Source organism: Pogona vitticeps, chromosome 4 (assembly GCF_051106095.1).
Source record: "Pogona vitticeps strain Pit_001003342236 chromosome 4, PviZW2.1, whole genome shotgun sequence".
In the NCBI taxonomy this organism is placed as follows: Eukaryota; Metazoa; Chordata; class Lepidosauria; order Squamata; family Agamidae; genus Pogona; species Pogona vitticeps.
Genome location: NC_135786.1, coordinates 128,278,426 through 128,295,626, shown reverse-complemented (window position 1 = coordinate 128,295,626; position 17,201 = coordinate 128,278,426). Strand labels below are relative to the sequence as shown.

At 43.0% G+C, this 17,201-nt stretch overlaps 1 protein-coding gene across 1 annotated transcript in view; it reads left to right on the top strand.

Moving 5' to 3' along the window:
• The first annotated feature begins 3,311 nt into the window (after window positions 1-3,311).
• PCDH1 (protocadherin 1) overlaps window positions 3,312-17,201 on the top strand; it is a 130,990-nt gene continuing 117,100 nt past the window's right edge. Inside the window, exon 1 of the mRNA XM_078392472.1 lies at window positions 3,312-16,899. The gene's annotated coding sequence lies outside the window, so the exon portion shown is untranslated. The remainder of the gene's footprint in view (window positions 16,900-17,201) is intronic.

The following is a 17,201-nucleotide window of genomic DNA, read 5'->3' as shown; positions in this document are numbered from 1 at the left end:
CTGTCAATTGGACAGAAAGCTGGCTGAAGTACCTTGAATAAAAGGTAATGAGAAGTGTCAGCGTTTCACATCAAAGTGTGGGGAGGCGTCTGTTTGTGTACTGCTGCGAGCTTACTTTACCACCTCTCCTAATGATCTTGCAGATAGAATAAGCAGTGCATTTAATGAAATTCAAAGATACTGTGGCAGAGAAGGTTCTGGGCACAGAGCAATAAAACAGATGGAGACCACCAAGAAGGGATTCCTCTTTCTCGTATACCTCTTTGCATGATCCATATTAGTATTAGAAATGTTTGGGTGGCAAATATTGTATGGCATAATCTTTGCAAAGAAAGTATCCGGACACAGGAAGGGCGAGATAAACGCCCTTGATCTGTGGATCCGGCCGTTGCCCTCCTGGCACCGTGAAGTCGCAAGACAGCACGGGCCACGTGTCAAGGGGGTGGTGGCTAGCGTTTACTTAAAGTGAACACTAGCCACAGGATCGCCCTCCTTCTCTTTCGGGCACTCGCCTGCCCACCCTCTTTCTAGAGTGCTTTGGGGTCACCTTATGGGGCCGGATAGGAATTTGTGACCTCTATCCTGATTGGCTAATGGATGGAGGGATTTGTCGCCTATCTCACACTGGAGAAGGGTTTGTTGGCATTTGATGGGTGGTATTCTCAGTCACACTGGCGGGTAGTGCGGGAAAAAACTTGTTGTCTCGGTGTGTCCCTTTGATAATTATGCTAAGCCAACAGCGCATCAGACCTTCCGTCTCTGCGGATCGTGCGATTACAGGGCTGGCGGTGGGAGATGCGCTGGCCACTTTCAGACCGACAGTCATCAAATAAGATGGCTCGAGGTCTGGGGTATTTAACATAGGCTGCCTGGGTTCCTGATGTAGTCAAGACAGATGGAACCTGGGGCCTGGGACTCGCCCAATGGCTGATTAGGATATTGTGGATGCCCTGCATTTCTTTCTCGGCACTACTGCAGGCCCCCTCATTTTATGATAATAATGATATCTATAATCAGAATTGAATTAATAAAGTGTGGCCCGTATTTTAATCCATATTACTGTCTTGCATCTTCATTTCGGGGCCTGGAAGGGCAATGTTTCTTTGGCAGAACCTGTGAGTAATGTGTAACTAGTAAGAGGGTGCTATGAAAAGAGGGGAAATAAGTTCTAATATTTTTTATGCTATTTGGGGTAGATTTGTTGAATTTGTATTTGAGAAAGGAAAGGAGAAAGCCTCTAAACAACAATCTATACAATTTTGGAAAGTAAGTTTGTAATAAAAAATATTGTTCAATGGGGTCCCATGGGTATGGGATGCATGGTAGAATTTAGTGTATAGAAAGCATTATTTATTTGCATTTTTGCATATTTTTGTTGTTGTATTTGTTTATAAAATAAACAATTTTTTAAAAAGTAACTAATTAGTCGGTGCTATGAAGGAGGAGGATGTAATGCTTTTTTTAAAACCCAACTCCCAGAATTCTCCAAGATGTCAAAATCAAACCTAATTCTGACAGTTCCAGCCCACACATAGACACCAACATTTCACTAACCTGGACTGAAGTCTATCTCAGATCTTGCTTCTTGCTTAAAAATGAAGCTCCCCTATGCTTCTGGGAGGACTTGGTATTTTGGGGAAGTGCAGTTGTGCTGCCCATCAGGCTCTATAAAAGGGCCCTCCCAAAGAACTACATATCCGAGAAAGTACTGCAGCAGTTTCCTTTTTAAATAGGAAGCAAGCCCTGAGACAGGAAGCAAGGTGCGACAAAGTTAAAATTGATAGGTAACAACCAGAACAAAGTTACTGTCCTGGAGTAACAAGTCATGTCTTCTAGTAACTTTCAAACATTAATTTTAAAGAGTATATTAAGGCACTTGGGCATGATCACTCAGGTTTTATGCCCCTCTAGAAAGAAAGTAACAGAAAGAGTGAAAAATAATGATCTGCATAAACAGCAGTGAACCAGGTTCTATTGTAATGAGTAACAAGAAGAGGTTATATGTCAAATACCATAACAAGTAATAGGAATGAATTACTTTTTTAAAGTAACATTCCACTCTCCAGTCTTTGGTAAGAATGACCAATGTCTGAAGCAGAAAATTCAGACAGCAGAAACAGGTACACAGAATAAGGTCTCTTTATGGCTAAGCGGACTTGAAACTCTTTTTCTTTGTTTTGCTTCTCCCTCCCTCCCTCCCTCCCTCCCTCCCTCCCCCTTTCTTTCTTTCTTTCTTTCTTTCTTTCTTTCTTTCTTTCTTTCTTTCTTTGCCACTTTGGTATATGGAGAGGAAGGCATCCCTGTGTGAAAAAAATAAAACAATGCAAGATGATACCTCGATTGAACCACTAAAAAAATCACACAAATAGCAGGGTTTTTTTTCAAAACATGTTGCCATATTGATCTTTTGTCATTTCTTCCATAATGCACCATAACTCATGGATCCCATTTAATTTTAGAGATTTGTGGTTCTCTATGTTCCGTCACACTCTAGTGCAACCAACCAAGAGAACGAGAGTTGGGGGCCTGGATCAGTTCTAAAAGCAGGGTGACTGGGCAGCTCAGGGATTCTAGTATCTGGCTGTGGAGTCAGAGATTGAGAGTTCAATCCCCCACTGTTCCTCCACAAGAAGAGCCAGCATACATAGCCTTGGACAAGTTACAGAGTCCCAGGACAACCCCAGATGAAGGGCACAGTGAACCACACCTGAGTATTCTGTACCTAGAAAACCCTGAGTAGGGTTGCCATAAGTCAGAACTGATTTAATGGGACATTATGATGATGATGATGATGATGATGATGATGATGATGATGATGATGATGATGATGATGGTGGTGGTGGTGGTGGTGGTGGTGGTGGTGGTGGTGGTGATGATGATGATGATGATGATGATGATGATGATGATGATGATGATGATGATGAAGAAGAAGAAGAAGAAGAAGAAGAAGAAGAAGAAGAAGAAGAAGAAGAAGAAGAAGACAACAGGAGGCTCAGTTTTCAAAGATAGGAGAGTAGGGGCACCGAGACAAGAAGAAAGGTTAGCCTCCAGCTAAATTATGTTGCTTTAGTTCATTGCTTTGCTTTCTTCCATAGAACTGATCGGTTGCCATTCATGCTTGTGAGGAAAAATAAAGCACTTTTGCACTAAGGGCAGGACCTGTCCTCATTCCATCATAAAGACAGAGACAACAGAGATATTTCACCCCAAAGGATTGTTGCAAAACTATCCCTGCCCTTCTTTTGAACACATGTCACCTCTCACAATGCTAGGCATTTGATTTGTTTGTGTACATAAACGCTGGAAGATGAGACCCTCAGGTTGGAAGACGTCCAACATGTTACTGAGGAAGAGCGGAGGACAAGGACAAGTAGCTCCAGAGCTAATGAAGTGGTTGGGCCAAAGCTGAAAGGACGCTCAGCTGTGGATGCGCCTGGAAGTGAAAGGAAAGTCCGATGCTGCAAAGAAAAATACTGCATAGCAACCTGGAATGTAAGATCTATGAACCTTGGTAAGCTGGATGTTTTCAAACAGGAGATGGCAAGAATAAACATCGACATCCTGGGCGTCAGTGAACTAAAATGGACAGGAATGGGCAAATTCATTTCAGATGATTACCATATCTACTATTGTGGGCAAGAATCCCATAGAAGAAATGGAGTAGCCCTCATAGTCAACAAAAGAGTGGGAAAAGCTGTACTGGGATACAATCTCAAAAATGATAGAATGATTTCAATACGAATCCAAGGTAGACCTTTCAACATCAAAGTCATCCAAGTTTATGCACCAACCACCAATCCTGAGGAGACTGAAATTGACCAATTTTATGAAGACTTACAACACCTTATAGAACTCACACCAAAGAAAGATGTTCTTCTCATTATAGGGTACTGAAATGCTAAAGTAAGGAATCAAGAGATAAAAGGAACAACAGGTAACTATGGCCTTGGAGTTCAAAACAAAGCAGGGCAAAGGCTAATAGAGTTTTGTCAAGAGAACAAGCTGGTCATCACAAACACTCTTTTCCAACAACACAAGAGGCAATTCTACACATGGAAATCACCAGATGGGCAATACCGAAATCAGATTAATTATGTTCTCTGCAACCAAAGATGGAGCAGCTCTATACAATCAGCAAAAACAAGACCTGGGGCTGATTGTGACTCTGATCACCAGCTTTTTATAGCAAAATTCAAGCTTAAACTGAAGAAAGTAGGAAAAACCACAGGGTAGTCAGGTTAATCTAGACCAAATCCCTCATGAATACACAGGGAAAATGAAGAACAGATTTAGATTTTGTGGACAGAGTGCCTGAACAACTATGGACAGAGGCTCATAACATTGTATAGGATGCTGCAACAAAAAACATGCCAAAGAAAAGGAAATGCAAGAAACCAAAGCGGCTGTCCAACGAGGCCTTACAAATAGCAGAGAAGAGAAGGGAAACCAAATGCAAGGGAGATAGGGAAACGTACAGAAAGATGATGCTGTTAAAGTGCCACACTCAATATACAAGCAAGTTTGAAAAACTCAGCAGTGGCCAGAGGATTGGAAAAGACCAGTCTACATCCCAATCCCAAAGAAGGGCAGTGCTAAAGAATGCCCCAACTACCATACAATTGCACTCATTTCACACGCTAGCAAGGTTATGCTCATAATCCTCCAAGGTAGGCTTCAGCAGTATGTGGACCGAGAACTCCCAGAAGTACAAGCTGGACTTTGAACGGGCAGGGGAACTAGAGACCAAATTGCTAATATGTGCTGGATTATGGAGAAAGCCAGAGAGTTCCAGAAAAACATCTACTTCAGCTTCATTGACTACGCAAAAGCCTTTGACTGTGTGGACCACCGCAAACTATGGCAAGTCCTTAAAGAAATGGGAGTGCCTGACCACCTTATCTATCTCCTGAGAAATCTATATGTGGGGCAGGAAGCAAGAGTTAGAACTGTATATGGAACAACTGATTGGTTCAAAATTGGACATATTAAAGGAACATTTTGTGCAAAAATGGACATGATAAAGGACAAAAATGGTAGGGACCTAACAGAAGCAGAAGACATCAAGAGGAGGTGGCAAGAATACACAGAGGAATTGTACCAGAAAGATCTGGATGTCCCGGACAACAAAGATAGTGCAGTTGGTGACCTTGAGCCAGACATCCTGGAGAGCAAAGTCAAGTGGGCCTTAGAAAGCATGGCTAACAGCAAGACCAGTGGAGGTGATGGCATTCCAGTTGAACTATTTAAAATGTTAAAAGATGACACTGTTAAGGTGCTACACTCAATATGCCAGCAAGTTTGGAAAACTCAGCATGGCCAGAGGACTGGAGAAAGATCAGTCTACATCCCAATCCCAAAGAAGGGCAGTGCCAAAGAATGCTCCAGTTACCGTACATTTGCACTCATTTCACATGCTAGCAAAGTTATGCTCAAACTCCTACAAGGTAGGGTTCAGCAGTATGTGGACTGAGAACTCCCAGAAGTACAAACTGGATTTCGAAGGGGCAGAGGAACTAGAGACCAAATTGCTAACATGCGCTGGATTATGGAGAAAGCCAGAGGGTCCCAGAAAAACATCTACTTCTCCTTCATTGACTACGCAAAAGCCTTTGACTGTGTGGACCACAGCAAACTATGGCAAGTCCTTAAAGAAATGGGAGTGCCTGACCACCTTATCTATCTCCTGAGAAATCTATATGTGGGGCAGGAAGCAAGAGTTAGAACTGTATATGGAACAACTGATTGGTTCAAAATTGGAAAAGGAGTACAACAAGGCTGTATATTGTCTCCCTGCTTATTTAACTTATATGCAGAATACATGATGCGAAAGGTTGGACTGGATGAATCCCAAGCCAGAATTCAGATTGCCAGAAGAAGTATCATCAACCTCTGATATGCAGATGATACCACTCTGATGGCAGAAAGTGAGGAAAAATTAAGGAACCTCTTAATGAGGGTGAAAGAGGAGAGCACAACAATGGTCTGAAGCTCAACAAAAAAAAACTGGCCCCATCACCTCCTGGGAAATAGAAGGAGTAGATATGGAGGCAATGACAGATTTTACCTTCTCGGGCTCCATGATCACTGCAGATGGTGACAGCAGCAACAAAATTAAAAGACACCTGCTTCTTGGGAGGAAAGCAAAGACAAACCTAGACAGCATCTTAAAAAGCAAAGACATCACCTTGCCAACAAAGGTCCACTTAGTCAAAGCTATGGTTTTCCCAATAGCGATGTATGGAAGTGAGAGCTGGACCATAAAGAAGGCTGACCACTGAAGAATTGATGCTTTTGAATTGTGGTGCTGGAGGAGGCTCTTGAGAGTACCCTGGACTGCAAAGAGAATAAACCTATCCATTTTGAAGGAAATCAACCCTGAGTGCTCACTGGAAGAACAGATCCTGAAGCTGAGGCTCCAATACTTTGGCCATCTCATGAGAAGAGAAGACTCCCTGGAAAAGACTCTGATGTTGGGAAAGTGGAAGGCGAGAGGAGAAGGGAATGGCAGAGGACGAGATGGTTGGACAGTGTCATTGAAGCTACCAGCATGAATTTGACCCAACTCCAAGAGGCAGTGGAAGACAGGAGGGCCTGGCGTGCTTTGGTCCATGGGGTCACGAAGAGTCAGACACAACAACTAAACAACAACAACATTTACATAAAGCACATTCCAAATGTGTCATGACCCTCTAGGGCAAGGGTAGGCAGTCTTTAGTTTTGGATGAAAATTCACATAATTTCTCAATCAATGCAGTCCATGGTCAGGAGTAATGTGATTTGTAATCCAAAATATAGTCCAGAAATAGAACCTAGAGGAGACTTGTGCAGAATGGAGCAAAGTGGGGCGATTGCCAACAGAAGAGGAGCATTGTCAGTCCCTACCCTTATACGTTTACTCACACATAAATAAAAAGTTAACATTTATTCTCCTCCCATGGAAAAAGTAAGATACTGCACGGTAGGATAATTGCAGTGATACCTCTAACCTTAATGCTGGATGTCCCATTCTGCATCCACATGGATCCTAAGGGACTGGCTGCCATGGACAATGTCTCTGGAGCAAAACCAACCCAAACACCATTTTCTCCCCGCTGAGTGCTGGAAATATATTTCCGCACACCCCACATCTCACTAGCTCTAAGATGGGGGTGTTGCTAACAAATCATGTAATTTATAACTTATTGGTCTGTTGATTCCATAGCAATTTAACTTGTCTTTTATTGATTGATAGCTATCTTGGTTGGCCTGCCTTTGTAGCTGAAAAGGTGGGATAAAATGTAAAGGAAATTACATGTGTACACTGCCCAAGGCATTCATTTTAGTCTGTCTAATGTTAGGACCAGCTTTGGTTCCCTTTGGAATGAAGACACAAAAAGGTGTTATGTCCATAATCCAAAGTTACCACTTACTAGAACAAAGAAGTTGTAAGAATTCCAGAGATGCATATCTATGAGTAGAAACCTGCTTCATGTACAGAAGATACAAGTTTTGATCCTTAATCTTCCTAAGTTAAGGGAAAATGCTGAGCAAAATCTTATAAAATACTTAAACAGTGGGAAAAGTGATGTTTTTGCTTTATGATTTTATTTTAACGTTTTCAGTGTTACTTCAAGAAGATGCCCTGAAAACTTCATTGTTGGGTGGCATATGAATATAAGGTTATATGAACATATGAAATGAAGAAGTGGGCTACAGACCATGTCAGTTTACACCAAATAAAACATGTTTGCTTTAACATCTCCCTAAACTCTTTGTTCTGCCCTAGAGTGACATGGCAGCCCCTTGAAAATATAGAAATATGCTAGGCAGAAATGAGTGAGTGAGTGAGTGAGTGAGTGAGTGAGTGAGTGAGTGAGTGAGTGAGTGAATGAATGAATGAATGAATGAATGAATGAATGAATGAATGAATGAAATGGTCCCTAATGATTTTTTTAAAACTAAAATTCAACAGAGGGAGCCTGCAAGTTTAACAAATTGTCATTTGTTGTGTCTGTCAGCAACTCTGAGTGCACAACCTTACATGAACAGCACTAGGATTCTACCCAATAAAAAGAAAAGAGGATCAGCTCTACACTACATTGTACCTGGATTCTGAAAGAATGAGTACAAGAGAGCAAGAGAAGCATGTTGGGTGGTGTCTGCTGTGGTTGATGGTATGTTTTGTTCTGACTTATATACCACCCTAAAGTGCTTAGAGCACTCTCTGGGCAGTTTACAACATAATTATGCAAATAACAACTTACCCCCAGTGGGCCTTGATTTCCATCAGGATCAAACTCAATTCGTGAGCAGAGGCTTAAGTACAGTACTGCAATTTAACCACTGTACCATGGGTTGTGTGCTATGGTTCTGTATCCCATGATCCATCAAAGTTTCATCAATTATTTCCAAGTTTTAATTCAATGCTTTTATTTTAACAAAATCCATAATTCGGCTTTCATGTGCACTGAGTTGCTGCCGTAAAGGACTACCAGGCTTTTTACTTTTCCCTTGATATGGCAGGCAGATGTAGGATTTAGCTGAAGTGAAAGGGCGCCTGGGCCATCAGCAAAAGAGATGTTTTCAGTTGACCTAGAGAGTCTGTGAACTGAACTGCCCATCCAAAAGGTAGAACAAAATTGCCTTAAGAAATATACACTTTAAAGGTCAGGTGGAGTTCCTTTTTCTTTTCAATTGCTATTATTAATGTAGCCCTTTTTAAAGTGCAAAGTGCTTCACAGTCTTCATCCTGTTTGTTCTACAAAATGAACATTTATTATGAGAAACTAACAGATGGGAAGGGAGGTAGAAAAAACAGAAGATGGAAGTCTGTTTTTGTTTGCTTGATGCTCTATCTCCTGAAATGTATGTATCTGTTTATTTCCTTACTATTTTTGGTGGAAGGGGAATATGGACTGGCATGTCTCCTTTACAAAACATCATGAAATAGAAGTTTCTTTAAAAAGCAAAGCCCTACTGACATTACGTTTAAAAACAAAGTTAAAGATAAGGAATAGTATCCTGTTGCGTAAACATGGAGCAGCAAGGAAATTGCATAAGCATCTCCCCCACTCTGGCAAGCTCTCTACTGATCATCCATTGTTGCACTGGTTGTGAGCTCAGTCATGCAACTGGCTACCCCAAGCCTGCAGGAGCAAAACAAAAGTCTACATGGTTTCCTTTCCGCTCTGTGTTAGGCAACAGGATACTGACCTTGATTTATTGAGCTTTTTTTCTGATGTTGGCCCCCAAAAGTAACAAAGTCAACATTAATATATTTACTTTAATGTATTTTTTCAAGCTTTGGTGCTAATCTGTAAAAAAAAAAAAAAATTGAAAGCCCTGATATTTGTTTGCCAGAACAAGGAAGGTTAGTGAGCTACAGTGGTGCTCCGGCAGGTGACATTGTCGTTATGTATCACTAGTACTCTGAAAAAAATGTCCTGGAGTTGCACTCAACTGCCTTCCTCCCCTGCTGCTGTAGAGATGTTTTCCAACTCCTTCTGTTTCCAGCCATCTCCATTTGCCTGACCTCTTGAGGCTGCGGACTGTAATCCTCATGAACCTTTAGCAAAATTTTGCCTCTCTCTGAAAGAAAAATTATCTTCCAAATTAGCTGCCTAGTTTTTCTGGAATATTTATGTTCTTTTAGTCTCCTGTTTTAATTAATTGCCTTGCTTAAACCTCAGTTTCAACAGTTTGCAAGTTATGTTGAGTGTTGCAGTTTGAAGAAAAAAAGACTATTGTTATTGCCATTGACTAAACTACAACACCTAACAACAATAACAATTGTATTCTTCAGATGAGAGAACTGTCCAAGGCCACGATGTTGACGCTGGAAGCACAGTTTTATATATATATGCAAATTTGCATATAAGTGAGAATGAAGTGGCAACAGGAACCTGATGAAATTGCAAATGGAGGAATCTTTTCCATACCTGTGAAATGTTTGGTTACCTTTCAGGTGTTCTTTGATCCCTGAACTGTAATTGAACATGTTTCAGAGAAAGAAAATGAATGATTAGTCCATCTGGAGGTAGAATGACCAATCTCTAATATTAGTGATAAAGAGATGGAGGTTGCTAGGGCAAAGGGTGGGCTTTTTGTGAGAGACTTTGAATAAAAGATAATAATGGAGAGATTTTGAATAATTTCTGCTGAAAAAGGAGGTACCACAAGAAACAGAAGCAGAGCTTCTGTGAAGCAGACCTTGGAGCTGAGTGACAAAAGGTAAGCTCTCACACACTAAGTCACAGGATCATAAAGGGCACAGGACTCTAAAACAGCTATAGATTCACCCAGGAAAGAATTCTTCTAGGACCAGGCTGAAACAAATGCTGTGGAACAGCAGGGATTGACTAGGAATCTTCTAAATGTTCCTGCCTTGCTGTTTCTATCGGGCTGAATAATTCGTTATTTTAAAAATATACCAAGAAACAAAAGGGTAGAGATTCCTACAACTAATGGTACCATGATTGTTTCCAGGTGGCACTTGACTTACTGATCCATCTAGGGGAGGGAGACTGCATGAGTTCTTGTCAAGGCTATAGACTTGCCAGTTAAAAGGCACTTTTTGAGGGCTGCTTGACTATTACAAGGGGGTGCTGATAACTATTGAACCCTTCCCAGAAAAAACTGAACATGGCAGCACCTCCAGAAAAGTTCAGTGTGGAAGAGCATAGGACCATAATCAAGTTCCTGTTCCTTCAAGGGTAAGGTGCAAGGCAGATCCATGATGAAATGTCACAAATTATGGGTGACAGTGGTCCTTCATATGCAACAGTTCAACGTTGGGTTGTCAATTTTAACACTGGCCATTTCGGTGTTGAAAGTGAGAAACCCAGTGGAAGGGCTGTTTCCTGTCTCTGTGCCTGCAAATGTGAAAGTCATCCATGACATGATCATGGAGGACCGCCGAACATCAGCCAAAAGTATTGCTATATATCTGAGAATATCATGTGAGACAGTTGGTGCCATTATCCACAACGACTTGGAAATGAGAAAGCTGGCAGCAAAGTGGATCCCCAAACTTTTGACAACCGAACAAAAGAGAAAACGTGTGGAGTCATCGGTGGCTGTTTTGGAACATTTTGCAAGAAATGAGTCAAATTTCCTGGGCAAACTGGTAACTGGTGATGAGACATGGATCTACTGTTACGATCCTGAGACAAAGGAACAGTCTAGGAATGGAGGCACACTGGTTCCCCCAGGCCAAAGAAGTTCCGAGTATAAAGGCTGGTGCAGAAGCAAATTGCAACAGTTTTTTGGGGGATAAGAAGGGAGTTCTGCCGGTGGACTACCACCAACAGGGTTCAACCATCAATGCAAAATATTACTATGGTTTATTGATGAAGTTGAGGCAAAACATCAAGGAAAACATTGAGGAAAGCTCTCCAAAGGTGTCATCCTGTTGCGTGACAATGCCTCATCACACACTGCAGGTGAAACAATGGCAAAACTGACCTCCTTAAGCTTTCAGGTGATGCCATATCCACCCTATTCTCTCCACCTGGCTCCTTCTGACTATTATCTGTTCCCCAAACTCAAAAAACGCCTAAATTGACAACGATTTGGGGGTGTTCTGAAGGCAACTGAGTGGGTACACCAGCAGTCGGAAGAATTTTATTTGCAGGGACTTAAGAAGCTGCAGGACAGATGTCACAAATGCATTGACTTCCTGGGGGAATATGTAGAATAGTGTGGCAGTTTCAGCTTCCTAGCTCAATTATTTCTGGGAAAGGCTCAATACTTATCAGCACCCCCTCGTATAAGGACTGCTTGAGTACAACACAGACAACTCCTCTTAATTCAATTAGAGCAGGGGACATATAGGCCATGAACACCCCTTACAATAAGCAAGACAGTAGCCTAGCATTCTACCGCAGGGATCTCTTGCTCCTGTTCCTGCTTGTACAGTTGTTGCAAGGGAGAAAAGATGTCTTCGGCAAGGTGTGAGAGTGATGTCAGTGCAAATCCAAAACCCAAGAACAGAAATATACAAAGGTAATTAATGCTGAACTCATTTGTAATGCATGTTGCATACTATAAATTAGAATCAACACCATTATTCACTTCATGCTTTGGTTTTTCTCTGTGCAACATACAGAGAAACAGAATTGCAATAACCCTCGATATCCATGCGGAACTGATATACACTGAGCGGGGGCGGAGATGTGCCTCTCCCTTCAGTTTCAGAGAGAAACCACCTGTTCAGGTCACAAGGTTCCTCTGGATAAATCTCCATCCTCTTTTGGCATATTTCCACAAAACCTCACCAATATAAAAACAAAAGAGAAGTAAAGTCCATCACAGTTCCACGGTACACAGACGGGTTGTTATATTTGTCACATTCACGTTTTGCATTATTAGATGTTTGCATGATGAAACACCATAGAAAGGGCAGAAAATTTGGTAACCTTCATAATCTTATTAGAGTAAATAATTACAAACACTTCTCAGAGGAACATGATTTGTAAAGAACATCTACCAAATAGCTCCTTGTCTTCCTATAGTCGTAATTAACCTTCATTAGCTTGGGATGGGAAGGGGTATCTCCTGCTTTTCTGCTATTCGTACTCAAAGATGGATGCTGGGAACTTAGAGAAGTTCCTGGGAGCAGTGAATCCACACCCGTATGAGATCAAAGTCACTAGGCTCCACAAGCTGACAAAGATCAGGCTTCACAGTAGGTGAGAGAGGAGAATTGGACGGCTTGCAGTTGGCTACCTGCGGCTCATGGTGGGAGTTAAAAATATGGCTGTGTCCCTTTGGGAAGCAGCAGGATCCACCGAAGCTCAGGGTGCTAAAGGAGCCTCTAATATAGGGGGAGTTTAAAAAGACTAAAGGCTGTTGTCATTTTTGGAGCCACCCTGCAGAGCTAGGCTCAGTGGCATGGCAAAACAAAACAAAAACACCCATTGAACTGAAAGACATGAAAAAGTCACAAATTGTAACCAACCATAATCTCTCCCCTCTAGAGGTCTTTTTCTGACTTGGATCTGGGGGATCGCTAGCCACCAAGAAGGAGAAGTGATCTGAAAGGGAAATGGAAGGGGTGCTACCTTGTTTCAACACCAATTGGATGTAATCTCAGGAACATCCGTGTGCAGTCGCTATACAGTAGTCGCTGTTTTGGTGCTTTTCAGACAAAACACTGGGGGAAACACTACCATTTAGAAGAAATGAAGTCTGAGGGCTCTGGCCTGCTAATAAGAAGCTTCTTTTACCTCATGGCCTCATCCTCATGCTTCCATCACGGCAGAGTCTGCATCAAACTGGCATTTGCAGTGGCCAACATGAGCAGCCTGTGTTTTCTTATTTTTGTTATTTTTCAGAGGATATTTTAGCGCTAAATGCATTCCCTTCTGTTGCCATGGCAGCCGTGACAGGGGTTATATACCGTGAGAAAAATACCAAAATTAATGAGTGAGTGAAAGTGCAGTAGAGAGAAAAACAAGGTTAAAAAAAAGAGTTAAAACAGTAATAAAAACAACCTCTAGATAATTTGGCAGCTTGCATCCTGCAGGCAAGGGAAGCAGAGAGAGAGAGAGAGAGAGAGAGAGACCTTTCCAGGAAGAACAAGTATCATGGCCTCCATCAAAAGCCCACTGCCACAAAAATGACAGCTACACAAGAATAATACATTCTTGATTCCACCCTAATATGTGGGTGATGCTTCGTGGCAACCCAAATAAGCACAAAACATTTGCTCCCGAGCACCCATCCTAACACTTGCGATCGTCTTGTGCCCATCTGACTACAGTATGGTTTCAGGATTAGGATTGCTTTGCAGCCACACCCCAAAACACACGTAAATGTCAGCAGAGGCCTTTTCATCTGAGGCCCCCAAACAGACTGACCCATCAGAATGAAAAATTTGTACCTTAACCCTGAGATGAGAATCTTAATCAGCATCTCTGGGTCAGCACTCTGCCTTTACGCAAACATCCCAAAATCATCATGTCTCGTCTTTTCCCCCTTCCCCCATGTAAAGTTTGTACTCTTAAGCCCCCTCGGCAGTGTTTCCTTATTTGTGCACCCAGCACTGTTGATATTATAAATTCTTAACAACAGCCAGATGGGCCAGACATCAGCAGATCTTCCCAGTTGTGCCTCAGATATTATTAGGATCTGGCTTGAAAAATCCAGATTAAGCTCTGGATCTATGGAGGTACCCAGACTCTGCCATGTATGCCCCTCCCCATCTTTGTTCCTCCTTTTATTTGTTTTCAGGAGCAATACTACACAAGGGAGGAGAAAATGCCTGCGAGTCTTTCATGTTGCTCATTTCCTCATGTTTGTTTTTCAGTGTCTTTTGTTTTTAATTGTAGGAAGGGGAGAATTGTCAGAACATCTGTGTTATTAGCATTAGCTGCCCAAATCCTCTCTCTTCCCCCCCCCCGTCCCTCCTCCCCTTCTCCTGTGGAGCCCAGAGCTGATGAGTGAGAGAACAGAAGAGCCTTTGAACTGCTCACAGCAGACAGCAGACAGGTTTATAGCATTTGTGCAGGGGTGGGGGGTAGGATTATTTATTCTCGTGTAAGGTTCACTTGCTTTTCTTCTTTTCCTTTCTTCTTTTCTTTCTTTTTGCTTTGCCCGACGTTTATCTGGACATTTTCTCCTCATGGTCTTTGTTCTCCCCCCCCCCCCCCGATGCCCACTGGTACACAGGGCAGTTGTCTCTCTATGGGATGTGCCACAGAAAGGGTTGGCCTGGAGCATTCTGTACCGTGTTAGGCCCCTAGTGTCCTCTCACAGATGGAGAAACAAAAAAAAACTATGTCTCTTTGAGGGAGACAGAACAATTATGAGAGTCACTCTTGATCTGACAATCTGCATCACCTACACTTCTCTTGTGCTGATTGTTTTCCTTCCTCGAACACACTAGAGAGAAAGCTGAAGGAACAGCTGCAGGACTTCCCTGATCCAGTCAGGAGCAGCTTTGCCGCAAGGCAAGGGGAGACAAGCATTTCTGGGTGGGGGGGGGGGAGCAATTCAAGATTACCATACAGCTTCGTCAAGATGTGCAAAGTGAGAGACACGTGTCACCCTAGAACAGCACACAAAACCTGAATAGAAGAAAATGTCATAATCCTTATTGGGGTTAAAAAATGTTTTTATTAAGCCACCTTAAAGGTCACAAAATAATGTGCATGCTTCCAAGTGTTTTAGAACTCTTCATCAGACCAGGTGGTTAAAAAAAAAAAGGAAAATGACAAAAATTGCGGAAGGAGGTAACCCTTTTCCATAACTTTTGAGACAGTAACCCTTGGACACTGCTGACATCACCAGAGTACCCAGTACAGCCTAATTGAAATATCTACAGCCTACACCCACTTCTTCTCACATCTTGCTTTGTTTTCTGTCATCATACCCGATAGTTCTGAAGAAGTTGAAGACCTGCACAATGTACTCTGATTTTGAAGAGCCCCGCAAAAGGATAATATCCTAACTTAGATTTTGGAATTGCATGGTAATTAATTAATGGAAGGTAGGTTGCAACTTGACTTTTCTGCCTTAGGAACTGGGATAGCCTTAATCTTGTCCAAGAACCGGTACCAAATACAGGGCAGCCCTGAAGTCACACAAACAACCCTAATTCTACAAAGAACAGAGAGCTGGGTAGAGATTTGGGTCCTGACAGTCAATATCCTTGATTCAGTCTCCTGTAAGTCTTGCATATCAAACTCAAGATGATAAAATTCTGGGCATACATTTTTTTTTTGTCTCAACGTCCAGCTGTACTGGTAAGAGAACCTTTCCTCAGCCATGCAGGTGTGGCCTTGCACCAGTTGCCTGGGTATTTTATGCAAACAAAGCTTTGCATGTCTACCTGTAAAATAAACAGTGCAAAGTCATTTGTTGCTGGGTTGGCACTTGTGCAATTCCCACATGGAGTCAACTAGATTTGCAGCTGTGGTGGGAACCTTTGAAAGTGTCATCTAATGAAGGCTTCCCCTCAGGAGTGACTAGGCAAAGGAGGAAATCAAACTAAAAATTAGTCAGACTAAAAATCATAATGTTAAATAAATGGCCTTTCCCCTGTTCCTTCTTAAATAAGTGTATTAGTCATAACGGTGCTAAAAGACTTTCTCTGGTAAAATCTTCACTGGCTGATTCTCCACTATACACACCCACCCCAAACCAGGAAATGTAAGGCTTTGTTTGCATCTTAATTTTTGAAACAGAAGGAAAAATAAACATCACTCCAAACAGGTGGTAGGAGTGGAAAGGCCTGGATTAAGCAAGCGATGGTGGATTAGCCTGGAGTGATGTGTAGGAGCAACAGGAACTCTTTAAGAGCCTCTGCTTTGAGGGGGGGGGGGGAGAAGGTCTTTTGATAAGAAATTCACATTCAAGGCTCCTCTCCCCGCCAGAGGATGCAGAGGAATTAGTCCACCCACCCTCCGAGCCCGGCGACAAGGCGTCGGATTCACATAAAGCCAGCCATTTCAATGGAAGACAATGTAGCCTCTAGATGGTGCAACGAGCGAGTTATGGAAGGAGGCTCGAGCTTGTATGGTGAAAGAAGGCGAGGCGGCGGTGCGGTGCAACAGGTTCACAGAACTCGGGAGGAAGCCAACAATTTCGAGAGCCCACCTTTTTAAATCAAGGCAGCTCTCCACCTGATCTATTCCCGGTAGGGACCGGTTTTTTTAGAGCTTGCAGGGCAGCCCATGGGATCGTGGCCCTTCTTCCTCATCCTTGCTTATCTGGAGGGCAACAGACAACCCTGCCTTGCCCGGGCTGTCGCCACAAGGCACCCCCGACCTGCTCAACGGCCAGGATTCGACCGAGCTCGCTAGCTCGGAACTGGGAGCAGCCGGCTGAATATTAATGACTGTTCAGTCTTTGGCAAAAAACCCAGAATCCAGCTTGAAAATCCGGGGAACTGGCAACCAGCGGCCTCGCTTCTTAAAGGTACAGAGAAGCGCGGGCTCGCCTCTCGTCCCCCAGGGTGGGCGTGCGGTGCTGACTACGAGCGTTCAAGGATGCGCTGGCACGGGAGGATGGTTGGGGCATCTCGGCCCAAGTTGCCCCGAGAATCGCTCCCGCGCCCCCCCCCCCCCAAAACTAGAAGCCTGCCCCACCACAGCGGGGGCTTCGTCTGCACAATTCCTACTCCCTTCATCGCTGCCGCTGCTCGTCGTCACAGCCGGCTCGCAGAAACCTGCGGGCTCCCCCTCCGTGTAAACTGGTCTGCTTTTCCTGCGGGACGACGA